The sequence below is a fragment of the Bombyx mori genome, chromosome 10, assembly GCF_030269925.1.
Source record: "Bombyx mori chromosome 10, ASM3026992v2".
Classification (NCBI taxonomy): domain Eukaryota; kingdom Metazoa; phylum Arthropoda; class Insecta; order Lepidoptera; family Bombycidae; genus Bombyx; species Bombyx mori.
The window spans coordinates 3,400,695-3,427,190 of record NC_085116.1 but is presented as its reverse complement, the minus strand read 5'-3'; the positions used below and the strand labels follow the sequence as shown (position 1 = coordinate 3,427,190).

At 37.7% G+C, this 26,496-nt stretch overlaps 1 protein-coding gene and 1 long non-coding RNA gene across 2 annotated transcripts in view; one reads left to right on the top strand and one right to left on the bottom strand.

Moving 5' to 3' along the window:
- The window catches only part of LOC110385588 (uncharacterized), a 933,915-nt gene that overhangs the window by 200,595 nt on the left and 706,824 nt on the right, over positions 1-26,496 (top strand). The gene's annotated exons all lie outside the window — the stretch shown is intronic.
- On the bottom strand, positions 17,970-19,140 carry LOC134199582 (uncharacterized). The gene is made up of 2 exons (XR_009974137.1): positions 18,925-19,140; positions 17,970-18,726 (listed from the first exon to the last, which is right to left on the bottom strand). It is a non-coding gene; the product is annotated as an uncharacterized LOC134199582 (long non-coding RNA).

Sequence of the window (26,496 nt, the reverse complement as noted above, 5' to 3'; positions counted from 1 at the left end):
CTACATGGTTGGACGAGCTCACAGCGCACCTGATGTTAAATGGTTACTAGAGCCCATAGCAATCTACGACGTAAATGCGCCACCCACCTTGAGATAAGTTCTAAGGTATCAAGTATAGTTACAACGGCTGCCCCACCCTTCAAACCGAAACGCATTACTGCTTCACGGCAGAAATAGGCAGGGCGGTGGTACCTACCCGCGCGGACTCACAAGAGGTCCTACCACCAGTAATTACGCAAATTATAATTTTGCGGATTTCATTTTTATTACACGATGTTAATTTCTTCACCGTGGAAGTCAATCGTGAACATTTGTTGAGTACGTATTTCATTAGAAAAATTGGTACCCGCCTGAGATTCGAACACCGGTGCATCGCTCAACACGAATGCACCGGACGTCTTATCCCTTAGGCCACGACGACTTCAAAATTTCAACTACATTTTAATCTCGCATTTTTATTATTATTATTGTATTATTTACGACATTTCTGGTGGTAGGACCTCTCTACTGGCAATAGGACCTCTTGTGAGCCCACACAGGTACCAACACCCTGTCTATTTCTGCCGTGAAGCAGTAATGCGTTTCGGTTTGAAGGGTGGGGCATCCGTTGTAACTAAACTGACACCTTAGAGCTCATATCTCAAGGTGGGTGGTGGCATTTACATTGTAGATGTCAATGGGCTCCGGTAACCACTTAACACCAGGTGGGCTGTGAGCTCGTTCACCGATTTAAGCACCTCCTCTTTTTTTGAAGTACGAATGATGATATTACATAAAATTACAACGGCCATTATACAACCGCCTGAACCGAACCCGACAACTTTAGTAGAACTTATTCGCTTCCAACTTCAACAAGCTCATTACGTTTATAATTATATCAATTACGCGAACTATTGTCGTTCGAAACGATCTAATGTCGCTTAGGTTGGGGTCTCGGTTGTTTTCTGTCCAATTATTTTTGAATGTTAAAAGAAATTTATTACACAAGTTAGGCAGTATAACGTTCGTTTAAAATGTTTCTGAAGATTTAATTGCAATTAATTCTCCGAATGCGGCAACTTCGAATTTGCTGGATTCGTTTTTGATTGTTATAATTACTACTTGACGTTTTTGTTTTCAATTTTTTTTTTTATTGCTGATATGGGTGGATGAACTCACAGCCCACTTGGTGTTAAATGGTTACTGGAGCCCATAGACGTTTACAACGTAAACGCGCCACCCACCTTGAGATATAAGTTCTAAGGTCTCAGTATAGTTACAACGGCTGCCCCGCCCTTCAAACCGTAACGCATTATTGCTTCACGGCAGAAATGGACAGGGATGGTGGTACCTACCCGCTCGGACTCACAGAGGTCCTACCACCAGTAAAATTAGGCGAAATAGGAACAAAAATGTGGCCTCGTACATGTTTGATAACTTTTGAATGTGGAAATAAATCGACCGAATGATCATTGTTCTATACTCTTCGTATATACTGTGTTACTTATAATATGTTGTATTCAAGTTTAACAATATTTGCTATGTGTATGTGCATTACTATAATTCTCATATTGTATTTGTTATTTAGCTGTTCTACGCACACTCATCACTTTTAATTATTATTCTCATAATCCTCTCGCCGGTCTGCTGGAAGAGATTTTTTAACGAAATAAGCAGTGCCTTTGTACGTAATTTTCCTATTACTCTGTACTATATATTCTTTTTTGTGTTTACATAAATAAATAAATAAATAAAAAATAAAAACGCTGAATTTATATCGTATTTCTATTGTATCTATTGTATGTAATGTAATTTCTATTGTATCGTATTTTCTTAGGCAACATTCCCAAATCTCTATATATAAAAATGAATTGCTGTTCGTTAGTCTCGCTAAAACTCGAGAACGGCTGGACCGATTTGGCTAATTTTGGTCTTAAATTATTTGTGGAAGTCCAGAGAAGGTTTAAAAGATATATGAAATAAAAATATGAAAATGCTCGGTATTAAATAAAAATAACAATTTTCTTTTTCCTTTGATGACCCCCCTCGGACGGATTCGTTTTGTTTGTTTTAAGTTTATTTTATACAAAAGGTCTTTTTTTTTATCGATTGAGGCACTACGAAGTCTGCCGGGTCAGCTAGTTTAAAATGAATGTTAATGTCATTTAAAACCTTAACAAATCGTTGTTAAATCCATTCTAGTTCCTATTTGAATTACTAAGGCGTGCTGTGAGATGGCGTTGACTTGAAATTTTATTTTAAACTCATCACACATAAGTTCTTTCATCCGTCGAAAGCGACCTACGCGACTTTCAATGAAAGTGTCATTATATGAAAACACAGCGGGAGGTCGGTTCATAAATGTGCTAATCCTCATTCTATTCATCAAGGCGTAATTAAATGAAGACTTCGCATTATATTAATATTAGCTGTATGTAGCGTCATCCGTCATTGTCGCTCATATTGTGTTGCTCGCGATATTTGTTACATAACATAAACCAGTGACTTTGATAATTTTGTTTACGGGTGTGCAGTTGATCAATATCACAGTAATACAATAATACAGTATATCGTGGATAAGGTTACTTACTACTTACTTATTGCAATTGTAATTTGCATACCAATATTTAAATCTATGCTATTCAAGCTTCGAAAGATTTAGATTGCTAAATGATACATTTGTCTTCATTCTGCACAATTCATTTTTACAGTGTAGCTGTTATATTTAGGTAGGTATGTGAAATCTTTATAGCACATGGTATTTGGCTCAGGAACGAATAATCGCAATAATGTCCGCTATGATACCGCCTATTTTAAAAAAAAACTCGTTTTCTATTGTACGGAATGGTACTTGACAGTACTCTTAACATTGCTATCCGTGAGCAGCTATGATCATCACATGTGAGCTTCTCATCTGGTTTAGAAGACAGTAAAGCGTATATAAGTCTGAGCACCTGTCTCAGTGCAAAGCAAACATAGCATGTCAAATAACCCTAATCCGGAAACTTTTCTTGTACTAATGTGGATATTTACTGGTGGTAGGACCTCTTGTGAATCCGCACGGGTAGGTACCACCGCCCCGCCTATTTCTGCCGTGAAGCAGTAATGCGTTTCGGCTTGAAGGGTGGGGCAGCCGTTGTAACTATACTGAGACCTTAGAACTTATATCTCAAGGTGGGTGGCGCATTTACGTTGTAAACGTCTATGGGCTCCAGTAACCACTTAACACCAAGTGGGCTGTGAGCTCGTCCACCGGAGTCCACCCATCTAAGCATTTAAAAAAAAATTGAAAGCAAAACGTTAGATTTATCTTTATTTCTATGTCCCCATAAAGTATAGGGGCCATGGAACGCCGCAGTCGAAGTTGTGTTGTATTATGCCTATTAGTGATCTTGCTCTGTATGATTCCGGATGGTTTTGGAAGTCCTCGGTGTAGTCGTGTTTCGTTAGCTATTTCTGCCGTGAAGCAGCGATGCGTTTCAGTTTGAAGGGTGGGGCAGTCGTTGTAACTATACTGAGACCTTAGAACTTATATCTCAAGGTGGGTGGCGCATTTACGTTGTAGATGTCTATGGGTTCCAGTAACCACTTAACACCAGGTGGTCTGTGAGCTCGTGCACAAATGTAGGCAATAAAAAAAAATAAAAAAAAAAACTAAGAATACAGATGCAACAACATCTATTATTAAAATGCTAAGCAAACTTTGACGGGAACTTGAAACTGGCGTTCGTGAAGATTACATTTGATAATAAGAGCGAAAATTAAATGAGACCCGGCACTAATAAAATTGTACTCCACAACTCAGACGTTGTAAGCTTGAAGATGCAGCAACTTGTCTGCATTTAATGCAAGCGCTCCGTAATGTTACCGTTAACATTCAAAGTTCTCGGTTTTATTACGTACGGAACTCCGTTGGAAACTTACGGACTAATAATTTCAAAATGATTTCCTTAAGGATTGCAATGCGAAATTTATTTTTTGCGTTGGCTGTCTTTTGTTTTAATTGTTTTTGGAACATTCTAGATTTTTTATACTTCGTTCTGATTTGATTGATCGTGGAGACTATCTTTCATTATTCCGTTCCCAAGTCTACAGAACTGAATCAAATGATTTTAAAATCTGTGTTTTATTATTATTATTATTATTTAATTAGCTTGCGAAATTTTAAAACTGTCAGTGCAAATACTGGGCAATTTCAACTAGAAACAAATTCAATGTGCATTCACAAAAGAAAAATAGTGTTCAATATATCCTGATATTACTGGTGGTTGCTGGTAGGGTCATGTGAGCCAGATAGGTACCGAACGTCATTAGCCCATTTTTGCCGTGAATCAGTAATGCGTTGTACTAATAGAAACTGGGGCTTAGAATTTCTACAAGCAAACGAAACAACCAAAACAAACAAAAATTACTTTTTTATGGCTTTGATGGGTGGACGAACTCACGGCCCACCGCGGGTTAAGTAGTTACCGCAGACCATAGACATCTACAACGTAAGTGCTGCCACCCACCTCGAGAAATGAATTGTAAGATCTCAGTTTTGACAGCACAACGGCTGCCCCACCCTTCAAACCGAAACGCTTTACTGCTTCACGGCAGAAATAGGCGGGGTGGTGGTACATACCCGTGCGGACCCATAAGACGTTCTAACACCAGTAATTACGCAAATTATAATTTTCCGGGTTTGATTTTTATTACACGCTTTTAGTTCTTCAGTGTGGCAGTCAATCGTGAATATTTATTAAGTGCGTATTTAATTAGACAAATTGGTACCCGCCTGCGGAATTCGAACACCGTTGCATCGCTAGATACGAATGCAGCGGACGTCTTATCCTATAGACCGCAACGACTTCAAAACTATAACCAGACTTCGTGAATCTTCTAGAAAAATTAGACAAAAAAGCTTTGTTACCTCGAATGAAAAAATTAAGATCTCGTTAATGAATAATTCTCAACCCTCAACCTCGATCTTAATGAAGAAAATATCTAAATTCTAGAAAATTTTCACCTCTTTTGCGTGCTTTTCTAATTATCGGGCGAAATTTAGGCGGTTTCACTGAAATTTGTGTAGCCGATTTGGATTTTTAAATCAACAATAAGAAATTTGGTGAAAATGTTCTACCTAACTGATGTATGTATATAAGTATGTATATATGTACATAAGTCACCTAACAATGGATATATCTATATAAATCACAGATTAAAAGACCGTAACAGTTCTGGCGTTCTGGCATGGCGCCTGCAAGAGGCGTGAAATCAAAATCTAAAACAAAACGGTATAGAAAGTTAGAAAAATCAGGGTTTTTCAATGATTTCGGTCTAAACAACTGAAGCATAGTAAGTTATTTGTAATATCATTTTTACAAGTTGCGATAATGCTACTTCATCACGTTAGATACTAATCAAATATCCTATTATTAGCATACCAGGTATAAATTTCTGTGTTCGTCTCTCAATTTCCTTGCAAAATCGTCCATTGCTACATATTTTACATAAAAAAATTTAAGTCGCTTGATCATCAAGAAGCTAGTAATCAAAAAACAAAATTCCACCCGTAGAGACATACAACAAAACAGATTCGTATTACTTACTTAGTAAGTTCGCACTAGTTCCGTTATTTATTTAAAATTAACTTACCTTCAAAATGCGAATAAAATCAGAACTAACATGTCTATGTCCGTGAACACAATCGCAATATCTCGAAACATTTACTCGGGTACGACGATTTACAAGCTAGATCACAAGCTCGATATCCGGTTCTAGACCGAACAGGAAATAGGCTTATCTAAATCGTTCTTAGTTCTAACGTCTCCAGAAATGTTTCCAGACTATGAAGCAGGACCTAACGGAATCTCGATTTGAATTAAATCATACGAAACGATTTTGTCACGTGTCCTTTGAAAATTGGAAACTGGAATATAAAAATATATTGGAACTGATTTTGCTTTAGGACGGATGCTTGTTATGGTTAAATATAAAGCAGCTATTTATACACAAAATTCAAGGATTGATGTTCCTTTCACTTGATCTGCCTGCTATTTTGGCTTTAAGTCATACATTTATTTTCATAAAGTCCCTAGTAAGTGTTAAGTAGATGCCTAAAGTGGTGATCGTGAGGCGTATAGAAGAACTATAACTTGCCCATTTTTACTTGCGAAGCAACTATCCGTGTTAAAGCTACGGCAGGCGATACGGTAGATACTGACTTAAGTGAGCTTAAGGGATTAGGTGTCCCGATATCAAACGATAGGACTATGCCTGGACTAGAGATCCCGTATACACGAACTAATATTTTCTAAGGACCTGCATATTGACATACGTTCACGAACGGCTTTCACGATGAAAGAATAACAATAGGCTGTGAATGGTACTCATGATTCTTAATCCAATCTTATAATTAATATAGCAAGCAATTAGAATTTAGAATAAGAAAACGAACATTTCATATCTGATTATGTAGGATTAATCAGTAGGCTTAATCATAATATACCTATGATGAATTTGAAAAATATGCATATAAAATTTATAATACCGAAAAGTTTTTTTCATTATCCGTGGAACAACAACACACAATAACAATAACGCTGCCGTTTTCGTTATGAAAAGCAGTAAAATAAACAAAAACTTCACGTTTTTTTCCGCTTTTCGCTTTTATAGATTTATATTTCGAAGCTGAAACAATGTATTTCAAACATTTATTAATTTCGTTGGTAATTATTTCCAGCAAATAAAATTCTATGCTTATGTTCATAATTCGACAGCATTGATCAGTATAAAAATTTATAGTTTGACTATTTCTCTAGTTTTTTTCTTATCTGTTTACTTTTAGTATCAAATAAGTTAAGGCAGCTCTACAATAATATAATTAATCTCTTGCGAAGTGCGGAACTTCGCTTCTTTTATTGTTATATACTGAATGATATATTCGTACTTTTAGAAACTGTTTGAAATGACCCTTATATCCCTTTAGAGACCGTAACACCACCAGTCCCGGGGCATTTATCTACAGTATCTTGAACCATAGCGTTCATTAGAGTGCGTTTTGAACACTGAAATCAATTTCCTTACAAGGCATTTCATAAGTACCATAAAGTGTCTTTCTCAAACTAGCATCGAAGAGAGGTTGCAGCGCTACTGCAGTTTCGTACTAGATCCATTGGCCATAAAATCTTTCAATCCCATTGCAAAAGATGACCATTTCTCGTTTCATCCAAAACAGACCAAAGGCCAAAATGTCCGATTTCTTACAATGCAAAAAAAAAAACAACAACTCTAAATAAAGTTTATTTGCAGCAATGTGACCTTATTCCCGGCTGCAGTCCAACACGCTGTCAATCAATGTCGAGATTGCAGCAAAATATCGAACTAAAACCAAACCGGTTTTCGCTATTTTCTACAAACATTTGTTTTAACTGGAAATTCGAAATCAATGCCTTCAGTCGACGTGCTAGATTGCTTTCATTCGTGACGGTATCATGAAAGGTTATTGTACTATAAAGCATGGATACTAGTTTATTGTTATTATGGCATTAAATTGAAAACTTCTTTGTGGAAAATTAATTAATGGTTTTCATCATTTCATAAATATTTATTCTGTTTTAATTTCAAGTCAACGCAATGCATTAAATTATTATTAATAGTCTGGCATTGTATAATGCAACGTTTAAACGAAAAAAGATAAAACCACACGACAAAACTTGACAATTCCCTCAAACAAACAACAAATAAAAATAATACGTTTGACAGCTGGACATCTTACACAACAGCTACTTTTTCACACTAAAATACGGCAAAATCGAGTTGACAATTTGTATGCTCTTACACTATGCCGTTGCACAACAACATTTATTTGCCGGATTTTATTTTTGTTCACCATTCACTCTGCTATTCGCGTATTGTTATTCCTAGCGCAAGTATACGTGGAAAAACGACTATGGATTTACTCGAGATTAAAATCATGGAATAGGTTATTCCTCGTATAGTTACTCGTGTATAAATTTAAGTTTGGTCGAATCCACCCTTAGAAACCTAGCAGCGATTACAGGTTTAAAATGAGGTAACCTCCGTTCGAACAGAGAATGTTACGCATTGTCCGGTGCGATTTGTGGTCGGTAGTTTTTATTATTATTTATTATTGCTTAGTTGGGTGGACGAGCTCACAGCCCACCTGGTATTAAGTGGTTACTGGAGCCCATAGACATCTACAACGTAAATGCGCCACCCATCTTGAGATATAAGTTCTAAGGTCTCAGTATAGTTAAATCGGCTACCCCACCCTTTAAACTCAAACGCATCGCTGCTTCACGGCAGAAATAGCTAACGAAACATCCAACGCTTGGCCCTCGCGACTACACCGAGGACTTCCAGAACCATCCGGAATCATACAGAGCACGATCACTTATAGGCATAACACAACATAACTTCGACTGCGACATTCCATGGCCCCAATACTTTATGGGGATATAGAAATAAAGATAAATCTAACGTTTTGCTTCCGGACCAAAACAGGAGTTTATAACGTTTTTAACTACCAATAACGCTTATTTTTTCAAAGAAGCAACTGTTGTATTATACTAGAACATATTACGTAGACAACGAAATGGAGTATATTGCAGTTTATGAAAACTACTACATGATATTTATCTTTTTATACATATAAATTATTATTCTTGTTTTGTAACTAATAATAACACATCGTGTAGATTTTGCGAAGGTTCCGCAGTTGTCGAAATTCGACTATAATCACAAATTTCGCCAAGGCTACATTATAAAAAAATATTAATAAAGACAAATATTAATTCTATTCTCAATTTGACCACAGACGTCAAGAATATAGCCTAAAGGTCTAGAAACCAGGCCATAAACTCCAAAAAAAAAAAAAAAAAGACGTCAAGAACAAAAATTTTAAAATAAATAGTATGCATGCGTGTGTGCGTCAAATACATGGTATGTAGTGTGTGTAATATTTTCTTTATTGATTTAATGTATTTTTTATGCATTATTTTAAAAATATATTAGCATTGTGCACTTCTTCTCTATATTCTCTATAAGTGTGGAAAATTTCATACTCTTCCGTCCGCGCAATTTTCGTAAAAAGGGATACAAAGTTTTTGCTTCACGTATTAATATATAGATAAAGGCAATGATTTTTTATACAAAAGATATGTTATCTTCATAGTAACTGACTTCAAATCTGATCGCGCCATGTATATCTACATACCTATCGATATAGTGCACACACATGTTGACAAGTAGCATTAATGAAAAGTACAAAAGATGGGATAAGCGCGTGAGTAAAAAAGATAGCTATAATTGGAACGATTGCACCTGTTATATTATTATTGCATTTGTTTAGACGCGACTAAAGACGAAACGTCCCAATTGGCCTGTTTTCGAGTCTTCACTTGACGTGCGCTTCAAACCTGCTTCTTTTTAGGGGGTTGATTGCTTCCCGCTTCCGTAGGTTTAACCCGCGATTCCCTACAAGTAACCCCTGGGTGGTGCAAAACGGGAGCCGAATACATAATCGGTGGTAGGACTTGTCCGACTGGCTGGCGACCACCCTCCAACTAGAGTCCGCCGCCAAATAGCCTAGCTGTGTTCCGGCGTGTGGGTTGGAGAGCCAATGTTATTCCTACCCTTTCCTCTTCCTTGTTGGGGGTGAATCTTGGCGATACCTGGAACATGCGGAGCAGACGTGCGTGTGAGCTCGCGGGACGTGATTGTTTGACGGGGGTATAGGGAGACCCAGTGAAACGGTGTTCGCCGCCGCCCGCCGGTCAGTTGGGGACCTGAACCCGGGTGTCACTACTAAACTCCGCCCCGGGAAGCTGTCCCGCCAACCGGTGTAAAATCCTGTCGTGCGGTCGTCGTGCCGGAGTCGGAGACCGGAGTGGATCCCGGCGATCGCACGCAGGGTGGACTGGGGGCCCTTCCATGCCCTGCGTCAGTCGCTCACGCAACCCGTGGTCGAGCACGTACTGTGCTCCGCGCTTTATTCAGGTATTGTCACGATTTCGCCTCGAACATCCTACCCCGCCCAATCCCACTCTCCAAATAAAAAAAAAAAAAAAAATGAAAGTTCGAAAAAGGAAAAGGGTTTTGTCGGCGACTCCCCATTCCACATTTAATGTGGATTTCAGCAATGTAAGGGGTCTACATAGCAACCTCGACGCCGTACACCACCATCTTGAGACGGCGCAGCCTGCCCTTCTTTTTCTGACGGAGACGCAGATATCTGCTCCGGATGATACTTCGTACCTTGAATACCCCGGCTACGTATTGGAGCACAACTTCCTGCGTAAAGCCGGGGTGTGTGTATTCGTCCGGGCTGATGTCTGTTGTCGCCGTCTACGAAGCCTCGAACAACGGGACCTGTCCCTCTTGTGGCTGCGCGTAGATCACGGGGGCTGTACCCGAGTCTACGCGTGCCTGTACAGGTCCCACAGCAGTGATGCAGGTTCAGCTCTGATAGAGCATGTGCAAGAGGGGACTAACCGCGTGCTTGAGCAGTACCCATCTGCGGAGGTGGTGGTTCTTGGAGACTTTAACGCTCATCACCAAGAGTGGTTGGGGTCCAGAACCACTGACCTCCCGGGTCGGACTGCCTACGATTTCGCCTTGGCCTACGGCCTCTCCCAGCTGGTGACACAGCCCACCCGTGTCCCAGATATTGAGGGGCACGAGCCTTCTCTGTTGGACCTTCTGCTGACCACCGATCCAGCCGGATACAGTGTGGTGGTCGACGCTCCACTTGGATCGTCTGATCACTGCCTTATCCGTGCTGCCACACCACTCTCTCGTCCTAGTCGTCGAACGACGACCAGGTATCGAAGAGTTTGGCAGTATTTGTCAGCAGATTGGGATGGATTGCGTGAGTTTTACGCATCCTACCCATGGGGGCGGTTCTGCTTTTCCTCTGCTGATCCTGACGTCTGTGCGGACCGTCTTAAAGACGTGGTGCTCCAGGGGATGGAATTGTTTATTCCCTCCTCTGAAGTGCCCGTTGGGGGTCGCAGCAGACCCTGGTATAACAATGCCAGCAGGGATGCTGCACACCTCAAGCGGTCCGCATACGTTGCATGGGATGATGCTAGGAGACGTCGGGATCCTAACATCTCAGAGGAAAGGCGGAAATATAACGCCGCTTCCAGGTCCTACAAGAAGGTTATTGCCAGGGCGAAATCGGAGCACGTTGCTAGAATTGGCGAGCGACTGAAGAGCTATCCCTCTGGGAGCCGTGCTTTTTGGTCGCTCGCCAAAGCTGCAGAAGGTAACTTTTGCAGGTCTAGTCTCCCACCACTACGCAAGTCCGATGACAGTCTGGCCCATAGTGCGAAAGAGAAGGCTGACCTTCTGGTCAAACTCTTCGCCTCGAACTCGACTGTGGACGACGGGGGTGCCACACCACCGAACATCCTCCGGTGTGATAGTTCCCTGCCGGAGATCTGCTTTACACAGTGTGCAGTCAGGCGGGAACTCCGACTCCTGGACGTCCATAAGTCGAGCGGGCCAGACGGCATCCCTGCAGTGGTTCTGAAAACGTGCGCCCCTGAGCTGACGCCTGCGCTAACGCGTTTGTATCGCCTCTCTTATTGCGCTAACAGGGTTCCGTCTTCATGGAAGACTGCCCACGTCCACCCTATCCCCAAGAAGGGTGACCGGTCGGACCCATCGAGCTACAGGCCTATCGCGATAACTTCCTTGCTTTCCAAGGTGATGGAGCGAATAATTAATATACAACTCCTGAAGTATCTGGAGGATCGCCAGCTGATCAGTGACCGACAGTACGGTTTCCGTCACGGTCGCTCAGCTGGCGATCTTCTTGTATACCTTACTCACAGGTGGGCTGAAGCCTTGGAGAGCAAGGGCGAGGCTCTTGCTGTGAGCCTTGATATTGCGAAGGCCTTCGACAGGGTCTGGCATAGGGCACTTCTGTCGAAGCTACCATCTTACGGAATCCCCGAGGGTCTCTGCAAGTGGATCGCTAGCTTTTTGGATGGGCGGAGCATCACGGTCGTTGTAGACGGTGACTGTTCTGATACCATGACCATTAACGCTGGCGTTCCACAAGGTTCGGTGCTCTCCCCCACGCTTTTCATCCTGTATATCAATGACATGCTGTCTATTGATGGCATGCATTGCTATGCGGATGACAGCACGGGGGATGCGCGATATATCGGCCATCAGAGTCTCTCTCGGAGCGTGGTGCAAGAGAGACGATCAAAACTTGTGTCTGAAGTGGAGAACTCTCTGGGGCGAGTCTCCAAATGGGGTGAATTGAACTTGGTTCAATTCAACCCGTTAAAGACACAAGTTTGCGCGTTCACTGCGAAGAAGGACCCCTTTGTCATGGCACCGCAATTCCAAGGAGTATCCCTGCAACCTTCCGAGAGTATTGGGATACTTGGGGTCGACATTTCGAGCGATGTCCAGTTTCGGAGTCATTTGGAAGGCAAAGCCAAGTTGGCGTCCAAAATGCTGGGAGTCCTCAACAGAGCGAAGCGGTACTTCACGCCTGGACAAAGGCTTTTGCTTTATAAAGCACAAGTCCGGCCTCGCGTGGAGTACTGCTCCCATCTCTGGGCCGGGGCTCCCAAATACCAGCTTCTTCCATTTGACTCCATACAGAGGAGGGCCGTTCGGATTGTCGATAATCCCGGTCTCACGGATCGTTTGGAACCTCTGGGTCTGCGGAGGGACTTCGGTTCCCTCTGTATTTTGTACCGTATGTTCCATGGGGAGTGCTCTGAGGAATTGTTCGAGATGATACCGGCATCTCGTTTTTACCATCGCACCGCCCGCCACCGGAGTAGAGTTCATCCATACTACCTGGAGCCACTGCGGTCATCCACAGTGCGTTTCCAGAGGTCTTTTTTGCCACGTACCATCCGGCTATGGAATGAGCTCCCCTCCACGGTGTTTCCCGAGCGCTATGACATGTCCTTCTTCAAACGAGGCTTGTGGAGAGTATTAAGCGGTAGGCAGCGGCTTGGCTCTGCCCCTGGCATTGCTGAAGTCCATGGGCGACGGTAACCACTCACCATCAGGTGGGCCGTATGCTCGTCTGCCTACAAGGGCAATAAAAAAAAAAAAAAAAAAAAAAAAAAAAAAAAAAAAAAAAAAAAAAAAAAAAAAAAAAAAAAAAAAAAAAAACATATAAAATATCATTGGATAAAGGTAAATTTTAAGACATTAATACTCATGTTAACATACTTTATGCTCATGAATCATGTTTAGGAGTAATCAAAACTCACCTAATGTTGACGCTACGTCGAAAACAAATTTTGAGCATTACTCCGGTTACATGCTCTCCGATACGAGCCAGTATCGAGTTTGAAGGAAAAAATTACGAACCATCCTTTATCAAATTATATCAAATTATTTTACGACTGTTGAGAAATTATTTAGCGGAATAATGTTGGGTCTTTTTGTGAGATATACTATTACTGTTTCCGGCTTTGCATTCGAATGAGCTTTGTACAATGCTTTTTTAATGGCGTACTGCGAAATTGAGAAATTGTTTATCACTCTGTGTTTTTTCTCTTCATTGGATTGGATTGGAAAATAATTTACCACATACCTTGAACTGTGAGATCTCAGTCTTAAAACGATTATCCGATCCTTCGAATAGTTACTGCAGGCTAACAGTACGTCTTGCCTGTAGTTGCGCAAATGTGATAATTTTTAATAGGCTTTTATTCGTTTCAGACGTATGTATGTTAGTATGTATGATTGTAACGGAATCTTTGAACACGATTTTAACCCCCTTCAAAAAGTCAGATTACAAAAATGACAAACAAATAATAGTTTAAAAAAACTACCAAAATACGCTTTTATAGAAAATCCAACTAAAAAATAGAAATAAATTTTAACAAATTTGAATTAAAAATAGTGTAAGAAAAAATGATTTTATTATAAAAAAAACGTGGGATGCATGGTATCAGTAGGTAGTTATAAATATTTTATGAACAGATATGAGTAGAAGGGTTATTTTGATAATATCCTGAAAAACACACCACGCTTTTTTCCAATAAAATCATTTTTTTCTCACACTATTTCTAGTTGGATTTTCTATAAAAGCGTATTTTGTTAGTTTTTTTAAACTATTATTTGTTTTTTCTATTGAGTTATTATATACGGGGAGTTATGAGATCGCTTCCGAAAACGAAAATGTTGTACCTTGTAGGTAAATAGTTGTAAATTTTGGGGAGTGCGGTATCAGCGCCGCGCCCTCGCCGCGCCGCGCCCATTAACGTGTAAAAGAAACGCCGCGCACAGGCGTTCGTTGACCCGAGCATCAGCTGTTTTTTATTTTGTGTTCCATTGCTGGGTTTTTTTTTAGTAATGTATTTTTTTGTGAAAATTTCTTTTCATTAGCTGTACTAATATGATGGAGCGTAAATAATGCTAATAAAACGTTTTAAAAATATAATTGTTTTTAAATCAGAATCGATTTTTTTTCTGTCCCATCATCAAAAGTGTCATTAGTTCTACCGTCTGTCTTTGTTTTCAGAAGCGGTCTCTTAACACCCAGTATTTATAACAGAATGTTATTCCTTAGTAGTGAACATAGTTCATCAATATGACTCAGGTATTTTTATTTTTCTGTAGCGGCAATGTAAAGCGAAGCCCAGACTTCTTCGCATTAAATCTAAATCTCTTTCTTTTTTTATTGCGTAGATGTGTGGACGAGCTTACAGCCCACCTGGTATTAAGTGGTTACTGTAGCCCATAGACATCTACAACGTAAATGCGCCACACACCTTGAGATATAAGTTCTAAGGTCTCAGTATAGTTACAACGACTGCCCCACCCTTCAAACCGAAACGCATTACTGCTTCACGGCAGAAATGGGCGGGGCGGTGGTACCTACCCGTGCGGACTCACAAGAGGTCCTACCACCAGTAAAGTCTCTGTAGGGCACACGTCAGCCGACATTGTCTTAGATTACGTGCAGAAAAAAAACATATATTTTTAAATGTAGTTGCTAACATAATCGTTTCACAAACAAAACACCAGTACTAACAACTGCACTATTCTTTTAGCGACTCCATTTCACTAGTGTAACAAACTAATCACTATTCAACCCTACTAGAAGATCCTACGTTAAAAGACCTTACTGCATCAGGACAGAAAATAATTTACAAGCTTCCGTGTAAGAACAGCGATAAAGACACATAATAAACAGTTAATTCCCAACTAACAAGAAACGTGATCGCCACTAATCCTGATTCGACGTGATGTTACACGCATGACCTACTAACCGTATTTGCATTAACCGGACAACAATACCCGGATATGCCGATAAACAAACGTAACTGGCATACCCGGGTTGATAACGCTATCTATGAATATGTTATTTCCATACGTAATGCGCGTGTGTTGACTTTGATTTTTTAAAGAGATTTTGTTTTTTTATTACATAATATGTATACCGTTATTAGCTAAGAGGTATTTTATAAATCTCTTGTACTTTGGCCCAGAATAGAACTTTTCCTGGATGTCATAAAAATATGCCTTAGTGATTAGTTCTTTAAAACAAATTTAAAAGTATATCTTTTGAATATACAAGAAAAATTCGAAAATATCAAATATAATTACTCCGTACTACAATTAATTGTGCTTTGCAACTGCAATTTTTATTTAATTAATATAATAATGTCATTTTGTTGTCCTTTTCATAACTGTTTTTTTATTTTTTTTTATTCATGTTCTTTTTATTTTTTAATATATTTTACAATGTTGTGTATTGGTCGGTCTGATGCTGGTGTGCGCGTCACTCCGCAGGTGCCGGCGGAAGATCAGCGCCGCAGTACCGATTGTTTCGTTACTGTTAGGCATTGCTGAGCCGGAAACCGTTTCCAAGCTTCGTTATTTTTGTTATCTTTTTTATTTATTTTTTGGAGTTTACTCCTTTAGAATCGATTTACATATATAGGCCCGGGGTATGAAAATTATGGGGACCAAAATCGTACTAGCATGTCACACGAAATGCGTTATGCGCCTGATTGGCTCCTGATTGCGTGATGCGTGCGCGCGCCAATCAGGAGCCAACGCGCGGCCGCGTTATCGCAGGTGACGCCGGGCTGCTGCGCCGGCAGTCCGCCACAAAGCCTCGTACTGATCGCGCGTTTCTCTCATTATTGTATTTTCATATATTTGTTAGTCGTTTGTTTTGTGTCTCGTTAATTTGTTAATAATCTGTAGTGTATCGTGTTGTCGTAATATAGAACTATTTCTCGTATTGTTTCGTTTAATTTTTTATATCCAGTAAACTCCAGTCGTGCGTCGGAGCGGACACACACACTTTTGTACTTAATTTGTGTGTTGGAATAAATGTTTATTATTATTGGAGTTTACTCCTTTAGAATCGATTTACATATATAGGCCCGGGGTATGAAAATTATGGGGACCAAAATCGTACTAGCATGTCACACGAAATGCGTTATGCGCCTGATTGGCTCCTGATTGCGTGATGCGTGCGCGCGCCAATCAGGAGCCAACGCGCGGCCGCGTTATTGCAGGTGACGCCGGGCTGCTGCGCCGGCAGTCCGCCACAAAGCCTCATACTGATCGCGCGTTTCTCTCATTATTGTATTTTCATATATTTGTTAGTCGTTTGTTTTGTGTCTCGTTAATTTGTTAATAATCTGTAGTGTATCGTGTTGTCGTAATATAGAACTATTTCTCGTATTGTTTCGTTTAATTTTTTATATCCAGTAAACTCCAGTCGTGCGTCGGAGCGGACACACACACTTTTTTTATTTATTTATATTTATTTAAAATCTTATCAGTTAATCTTATTATTATTATTATTATTGATTTATCACCGCATTATTACTAGTAGCAGGTCATGTGGTAGGAATATGTATAGCCAGCTTATTTTCTCTGCGCAGTAATCATAGTTTGTGATTTGAAAGATCGAATACGGTTGAGATAGTTTAATGTCTCAAAAAATTTTATGGACTGCGGTAGCCACGTAACAACAGTAGGGCTTCGATTCCATTGAGCAAAAAAATATGTTTGTTGATTTGGCCTGTATATCTATTATTATTTGTATGTTTACCTTTATCTTATATTGAACTAGCGGCCCGCTCCGGCTCCGCTCGGGTCCTTAACAAAAATTTCAACGATATTTGACGTTGTTTTATTTTTTTAAATAGAATAACACTTATTGCAGCATAACTATAATAGTTAGACATATGCTGTCCCGGCACTTTTTGTAAATAATAATGTGTTCTACAAAGTCGTAGTACATTATTTTATTCTGTCATGAATAGTTTTCGCAGGGCACGCGATGTAAAGAATATTTAAGGTAATTTTTACACCTTAGGTTACATTATTAGAGTTTTAGTAAATATCCCTATATTTTTTTTCAAAAAAGATTATGTCGCCTATGTCACTCGGGAATAGTGTAGCTTCCAAACAGTGAAAGAATTTTTCAAAACGGTCCAGTAGTTTCGGAGATAGGCTCAATGCAAACAAACAAACAAATCTTTCCTCTTTATAATATTTATATAGAAATTTATATAGATAATGTCATGTCAGATAATCCTGATCTTAAGTAATTACCGTCTCTTATGAACAACTGACAATACCAGGGGCAAAACTGCTGCTCAAAGTTCTTTAAATATAGTAAAGTTTCAGATTATTTGGTGCTTCATGTATTAATATTTAAAGACAGGAAGGGATACCGTCGATGTAATTGTCAATGCCAATCTGGGTGTACTCAAAGAAATAGCACTAAAATCTTCGATCAATAATAGTACTAGATTACGGATCAGGAACAAAAATAAGACGCTCCAGTGGCCACGTTTGCAGACACGAAAACATCTTCATTTCTTAGAAAAAAGTTTAATAATGTTAACCACTTCAGTTTATTATAAACCTTAGTACTTAAACATAAAGTTTAATTACCATTGCAAAATATATGTATTTAGGTCCTTTCGTCAGAAAAAGAATATTATGGAATAAATTTAAAATGTCACTTGAACATAAAAAGTCATCAGTACAAAAATATTTATTCTAAAATGATACTTAAAGTCTAATTTATAAGGTTAAAAATATTTGTTTAAAATTTCGTGCTTATTGTATTGTGGAACTAGATGTAGTTCTTGGTATTACATTTTAATGCTCAGAACACAGTAAGTATTGAAAGACATAGAGTTGTAGAATATACATATTTGTTTTAGGTTTGTTTTGTATGGTAGCAACTATTTTTGACCGATTCAAAAAAGTAGTAGATAATATTTTACATTGCCGCTATTACAACAAATAGGTGATAAAAAATAAAATTGAATAAAGTAAAAAAAATATGAAAGGAAACACGAAACATGTTTTCCACGTATTCTTTATAGAGAAGTTATTAAAACAATAATGTAGGTTTAATTAACTTTAAACAGATTCAGTTTGTTATAAAGCTGTCTTTTAGAAGTCATTTTTATATGAGCGGTTTCTTTTTTACAAATATAATGTAATCTTATATCAATGAATTTTTCTATAATCAGTTTAATTTAGGCTTATTTTATGGCTGTGTTCGTTTCCCCCAGAAAACAAATCCTTTTCAGCATATACGCTTAAAATATTTACACATACATATAAAGTTTTTTTAATACTTTTTTGCATTGATTTGCCACCACCATTGAACAATTCTAGAATTTTTATAAGAGTTCTATATTTCTTCTCCTCTTTCTTTCGCGACAATATATATCCATTGTGCACAGCGACAAGGGGCTACTAGGAAATCTACAAACAAAAATAACATTATACAATAACAAAACTACTCTATGCATTCCCTGTCCAAGAATAGGTGATGTTTGTTACAATAGTTGGTGCCTTGTTGCAAACATTGGCCAAACAATTACAATATTCGTAAATTGTGTTTTATTTACAATATAATTGTGTTTATTATTTTATGAAAAACACTTAATAATATAAATTTACCAAAAAAAGATATTCCTTCCAAAACCTTGGTGTTACGGTGGTTTTTTACTCAGTTTTTGAACGCGCATTGCAGCGTTTTGACGTCTTAGTGTTGGCTATGATTGGACCATACTAATTTGAAATAAGACCACAAATTTATTTGTGGTCTTATTTTTCGGGCCGCTTTTGAAGCGCTAATCGCGAATCTAGTAGTATTATTGATCGAAGACTAAAATACAATTTGAACACATGCTCTGTTTAAATCAGATTGTATCGAGCATCGCTATCAACTCTTAAATGTCGAATTACACCCGATAATTTATAATGTAACAGCTTTAATTTGAAAAATAATAATGTAAATTTTGACAAATTAACAACAATTTGTGCGATATTTATCATATTTCAACGTAAATTAAATTATTATGATATTTTAAAAAACTAGACACTGCTGTTTGCTTTTAAGAACTATTGTCATCATTAATTAATGTACACATATCACGACCGCTCTGACAAGAGTTATACGATAAAGAAAAATGTATAAATTAATAAAATTCTAAATATATTTTTATTTACAGAATATTAAAGATTATAAAAACCATGCGTAGTAGCTTTTAAAATTCTTATCATTATTATCGCTAAGCGAGTACCTGAATGAAACTGACATTTCAATCTTATGTCTGAAAATAGTTCAATTCATTCATTTCAATCATAAATATTGTTCATTGCGGCTTAGACAAGCACGAAATGGCTCGTAAACTCATCTACGAATCTAACTCGATAAAATAATATAGACTACGTTAATTGATATTGTGTTTTAGAGAGAGAGAGAGAGAGAGAATATACTTGATTGCACACCAAAACACTATTTACATTCAAAAAACAGTCAGTCAAAAAGCAGATACATTTGTACAACAGGCGGTCTTATCGCTAAAAGCGATCTCTTCCAGACAACCGTTTAATTTACAGAAATTCTGGAAAATATAAAAATATTGCAGGTATGTTGCGGTGTACTAAAGACAATACATTAATATAGAAAATATATACATACAATAAACAGATATATACCGTTTGCATATAATATCAAATATATAGCTAACTGATTTATATACCAATATATTACACTTACATACAATACATACTAATATGTTTACTGTTTTAGACGCTTGTAAATCTAAAAACGTAACAACTACAAACAAAAAACATTAATTCTTTTCCAAAGGACACGTTTGGCTTCTCCGTAATTCCATCACAAAATATGTTACGAAAATAAACTCGACAAACCAATTGTGTTGAATTGAACCAATAAATTATTCTTTATCGGAATTTACACGAAAAATTGACTACATTTCAGTATTCATAAATTTTTACGTTGCCCGGGTAAATTGTTCCCGGAAACGAAATTGAGTGTTTTGCCATGTGAGCTAAGGGTGAGCGGAGCGAAATGAGAAGCTAATCAAATGGAACCGATGACTTGAAGTCAGATCTGTTGGCATGGCAGTCGAATACTCAGAGATTACTTTGATATTTTTAATTTTTATAGACATTTACTAGGACCCGTTTACTAAAACCATCCATCTGATATAATTAAAGTGATTGTAACAAAATTTATTAATCTGAATAATTATTCTTGATATTTTAAGCTTGATTATTTGATTATAATTATAAGCTTGATTTGATTATTTTAAGCTCGTATGAAGCGAACTGTGTTTTCCGGATTGAAAGGTGAGATATCCGTAACACAATTTAACCTCATATCTCAAGGTGACAATATTCACGCTGTGATGGATCCATTAACCACTTAGCATCAGGTGGGCGGTGAACTCGTTCACCCGTTACGACAATAAAATTATATGTTAACAATATGATGGATCGCCGATAGCTTGCAATATATACTTTGATGTTCGGATTCGGATTGATTTGCTCGTGTCTTGATTGTTTACGCCTTTTGGTTCGGGCAGGGGGCCCAACGCCATACAAGGTTTCCGCACCTAGAGGACACACTGGATATGTGAGGCTTGACAGTTTGCAGATATCGGATGCAGACCGCGGGCCCTAGGACGTTTAAGGACCCTACCCATCAAACGACTCCTCTTTTGTTTGGCTACTGCCTCCGATAACCTTGCCATGGTTGTGTTCGACTAAGGATTATCCAAGCCCGTGCAAAAGGAAAATAGTTGAAAATGATTTCCATAAAGTAATTTGATTGTGTTTAATTTGAACTAGGCTATGCAATAACACTCTGCGCATATCACGGATAGTTCATTGCAAAGGTTGAAGGTCAAGTATGATTGCAACTTGTTAATACCCTATACGATAGTTTAAGGCTTTTTGGGTAGGACAGTAGTGTCATTCTAAAGATTTATTAACGTCGTAACTAAAATAATTTTGCTAAAATCTTAATTAGCCTTTTACTATTTTATCCAAATTAATTCAAATATCAAATTATTCCTTTCAAATTCGTCGTTTCGCTTTGCTTGCTTTCTCAATTTGGTAAATACGATTCTGATGTATTTGGAAGCTTCCACATTTAGTAGCTTTCCACAGTTTATAGGAAGCTAGTTATCGCTTCAAATACCATTGAGCCAATAAACGAACGATCAAGCTTTACGATCAGTTTGCGATCTCACGACATTCAACGAGTTTTTCTATTGTTATAAAGGTATCGTAAAATCAAAATTGTTTCTTTGATCGGGTTTGGAAATGCTTTTCGAGAGAAACTGGTTTTAATGGTCACGCAATCTGTGTAAATATACTGCGCTAAAAGGAAAAAACTAATGTTAGAAATGAAAACTTATAGCCGATATCAGATGGCTTTTAAGACAATTGGTATTTGTGATATGAAGAAATGGAGGTGAAGTTGGTAAGAGAGTGTTAACTATGAATGTGGAAGGATATAGAGGAAGAGGTAGACCTAAAAAGAAATGGATGGATTGTGTGAAAGACGATATGGGTAAGAGGGGAGTGAGCGAAGAAATGGTATATGATAGAAGAGTATGGAAGGAGAAAACATGTTGCGCCGACCCCAGGTGACTGGGAGAAGGGCAGGATAATGATGATGATGATGGTATTTGTGATCTGGGCGTATGTATAGTCTCTGGACTCGTTTCTTCGTTTTTAAGGTCAATAGCACTTGATAAAGACTTTCTTCGAGATCATTAAATTGAGTATTTTATTGTCTTTCCTGACAGACGAGCATACGGCCCACCTGATGAGTGATTATACTATACAGAGGTCAGTAATGCCAAGAAACATAGTCGAAGTCATTGCTTACCGCAATTCGTTCCAATACATCGATATTTCGATTAATTGGAAATACAATTATTATTTACTTACATTTATTTAATGTAATCCTACTAAGCAAGACTATCTGGTACTATGAAATAATAAAACTCAAAGAGAATCTTGTTTATAGTTTCGTAAATGTAGAAAACATTTAACTTTGGACCCAATATTCCAGAGTGACCTTCACAAACTCGTCGTCCATAAACTCTGCGAGCGCGCTGGAAATGTGTCGCATTTTATTCCCGATCTCCGGATGAAGCCATCAGAAAGGTCAAGGGTCTAATGAAATAGCCGGCCACGGCTGACCCTCGCCTGCATTCCGTATTCGCTACAACATGTCAATTTATAGCCGCTGTTCCTTTGAATTGTTCCTCACGAAGTATTAGTAGAAACGTGGATGAAAAGACTTCGGGTAGCTCCAACTTTGGTATACGGTATGGTTTCTTTTACCTCACATCTTAACCGGTATCATTATTTTCTATGTAAAAACTAAAAACCGTCTACCTTGGAAAACGAAACGCATATTTTTATTGTATTCACCTATCTCTATCAACCGATTGCTGGAGTAAGTAGTTAAAGTGAAGTGTTCACAATTGCTCACAGCCATAAAAACTGCTGAAGGTATAAGAGTAACGGTAACGTTTTAATAGATGCAAGAGTGTCAGATCATAACCAAGCAATACGCTATGTCTTAAGCAGCTTTTGAAGTCCATCGACAATACGAATACCCACCCACCCGGACTTAAAGTCGAACTTTCTGTTCCTATTAGAATAATATGTATGCACACTCATGAAAAAAACTGCCACGCTTGGGTCATAGTACATTCCCACCCTAATATACTAATTCATCGGAAAGACACGTTTCTTACATAGTAAAAAATTTACATGGGTGACCTGCATTTACTGCTAAATAAAACAAATGTATGGCCCAAATCCTGGAGCCAACACCATTGTAATAATTAAATAATAAATTCACTTAACACGATATTCCTTGCGATTGACACTGATCAATAAACGTGATAAAATTACATTGAATTGGTTGTATTTTTTTTATATCTAATGATTATACCGAATCGTTACAGTCCAATATTCTGCACCAACCATTATTCGTCTAAAATAATTACCAAATTTTTATCAGCTATTCCATTACTAGACGCGAATAAACCAATAAATCTAAAAAGGTCGTTTGCTGGAACCGATTCAATAAGATAAGTCTTCTATAGGCCAGTCTCGATGCGAAGGAGCTTAAGTTTAATGCCTAATGAGATATGGAAACTCTCGAGGGATGAATGTTGGACCTAACTGGATTCATGGGCTGAGGAAAATTTAGGGTCGGCGCCTGGTCTGGATAGAAATTAGTCCACGTATTTAATGGAGCTAATAGCCCTTGTCTTCGGTGTTAAGTGCGTGATTATTTCAGCATTTTGGTAATTACGAGAGTATTAAATTTAGCAAATTAAATTTTAGAGTATATAAACCGCCCTTGATTAATCTTCTGATGTGCATAGCCTTCGTTGAGCTCTTACTCATACCAATGGCCAAATTCAATCATTCAAATACTATAATCGTATTTTTTTTTAATATTCAAATTGATACAAATATTGCTTTGAATAATTTCTTAACAGAAACTTATTCCTAAAACTTCTTCGGTCCATAAACTTCTTCGCTAAATTAATTCACTACTTTGGGTAGGTACAAACGTGGATAATATCTAACCAAACTTTAATGATGATCATCAATAAGACCGCTATAGTCCATCCCATCCGTTATTAGGATTTTCATTTCCAACCATAAGGGATGAAGGAATGGGTATTATAGCGGGCCCCCACGTGTCTGATACAAAACAGATGTTGTACTCAAAGTTAAGCCTTCTTGATGCATTGTTTGATTACTGAAGAACATAATTTGAGAAAACAAATGAGAAGTTCACAGAATCAAACACCACTTACCATTTCATAAAACAAATCACTCACTATAAGTAATTTCATGTCATATTTGTTCTTTTTAACTATGCAGTGTTTTATAATCTGCAACGAATTACATTTGGAGAACAGGAGAACCTTGTAATTGAAAAAGAAGAACAATTGTTTCGAATTTAAGATACATAACTAAAGATTTTATAAAATTAGACTCGTTTGAAGCACTTGATTGTATCCCAAACTATAAACTAAATCCGTCGTAGGAAATAAACGTACAGTGCAAAAATTAAAAAAAACAATACAAAATATGATAATAATTAAAATTAATATTACAGTTTTCTCTCACTTTTTTTTTTAGAATTATACATATTAATAGCTGCAACCCGCGTATTCTCCTGCGTGATCAAAAAAAGTTTCATTGTAGTTTCTCATGGGAATAAGATGTTGTTTCGGGACAAAAGCATAAGCTACTACTGCGTCACTCCGTTGCTTCGTTTCGACATGAAAAAAGGATAAACAAACACGCTTTTACATAATATTAATATTATAATATTAGATATAGATAAATAAGCTTTATTAACAACCTTAATTCATAATTAGGTATATGCTATTAATTTAATATATTTTTTTCTAAGCCTTTGGCATCGGCTAAAATTGTTTTGCTTTCATGTAGGCCTCCCGCAAATCCTGCCATAAGTCCCGGTCGTGGCATTTCTTCTTTCTTCCTTTGTTCCTCTTATAATATTATTACATTATAATAATATTAATTTTAATAATATATTAAATTAGTATCGATTAGAATGTTTTTTTTTCGACATTTCGAATACTTTCCAGTTTTCGTGGTACCGAGTGACTGAGATTTTAATCCGTTAAAATTTTAATATTGTACGAAACCACCGTCTATTTTTATATAGTTGATGTGTTCGCTGCTCTCAATCCTGATCGCCAAATCAGTCTCACAACAGTAGAGTCGCGGTCGAATACCCGAACCCTATTTTATGAAAACACTTTTTTTAGAATCATTAACCAGAAGCACAAAGCGTGCAAGCTCGTATATTGGAAACGTTACGCTAGCGTTACATACCACCGTGAAATTGAGTTAACTTCAAACAAAATAAATGGGATTGACGCGTATCTGTGCGTATGCTATTTAATGCAAATTAAAGGAGCATTTGTGCCGTTAGACACGTATTATATACCGGCCGACTGTCCCACTTACGGATCGTGATGTGGTTAGAATAATTCCGTTGCTCCGAATGTATTATAATAACCTTGAATCCAACAATACGGTATGATTCGGATTGCTTTATTTAACATCTTTTTTAAAACGAAATCCTGATTTTCATGTTACTTTTCCAAAGAATTAAATTTTTGGACGTGATAATAACCTCTTATAAATCGATGAACACCGGCTGCACGCACGCAAAAGTGTCACGTTCCGCCTGAGCCTGAGCGTGCGAGCGAGGGCGCGGAACAAGCGAGAGAGAAGCACGATCAGTCCAAACGTGAATTTATTGAAATAATTGTTATTTTCAATTAACTTCTTCTTTGTATTATACAATTCAAATCATAAAAGTATAATTTTTTTTATTAATGTTTCTTTAGGACGGTATCACGTAAAACTATCATATGTACATCAACTTTACAAACAACCGTTTTTTTTTCCTTCAACGGCAGATGTGCAAATGGGCCAAACTTATGCTGAGATGGTAATTAACAATAACAGGGGCAAAGGATATCATTCCCAATCGCTGAATACTCACTCCAAGCCTCGTTAGAAGGAAGACATGTCATGGTACTCTACATGTTGTAGTTTTAAGGCATTTTTTGTAATCCACTAAATTTAGCATCGTACTCGCTACCGCTCTAAAGTGAAATTGTATCTTAAGCTAATTACTAGAGTACAGAGCAGAGGGTCTATTATAATTACGATCTAATCAAATTAACCTAACAGTAGATTTATTAGGTTTTTTCTTTTGGTTTAAATTCTCATTTATTCGCCCATATACACCCAAATACCCTGATCGAGTTTTCAATCCACCTCATACAAAGTAGTAACCGAATCTCATAGAATCACAAGGTGAATGCCGCCACCACCCTTTAGAATCCCAATTGTATTATTTAGCAGCTGTCTTACTTTTCAAAAGACTCAGAAAGATCAAGTCCGAGGGTGCTATCTACTAGAGAACTCCTCATACTCTGTTACATCATATTAACATTCCCCTAGCCTGAAGTTTCTAACAACATTTTTTGATAAATACATTCGTGTCGTTTTAATAGATGATGACCGTTTTTTTTTTGATAACGCCATCTTGTTTTGTCTTTAAAACGGTTAGTTGCTCTCAATTAAGAAAAATAGTACTATTATTCGCCAATAGATGTCGGGAAGAGT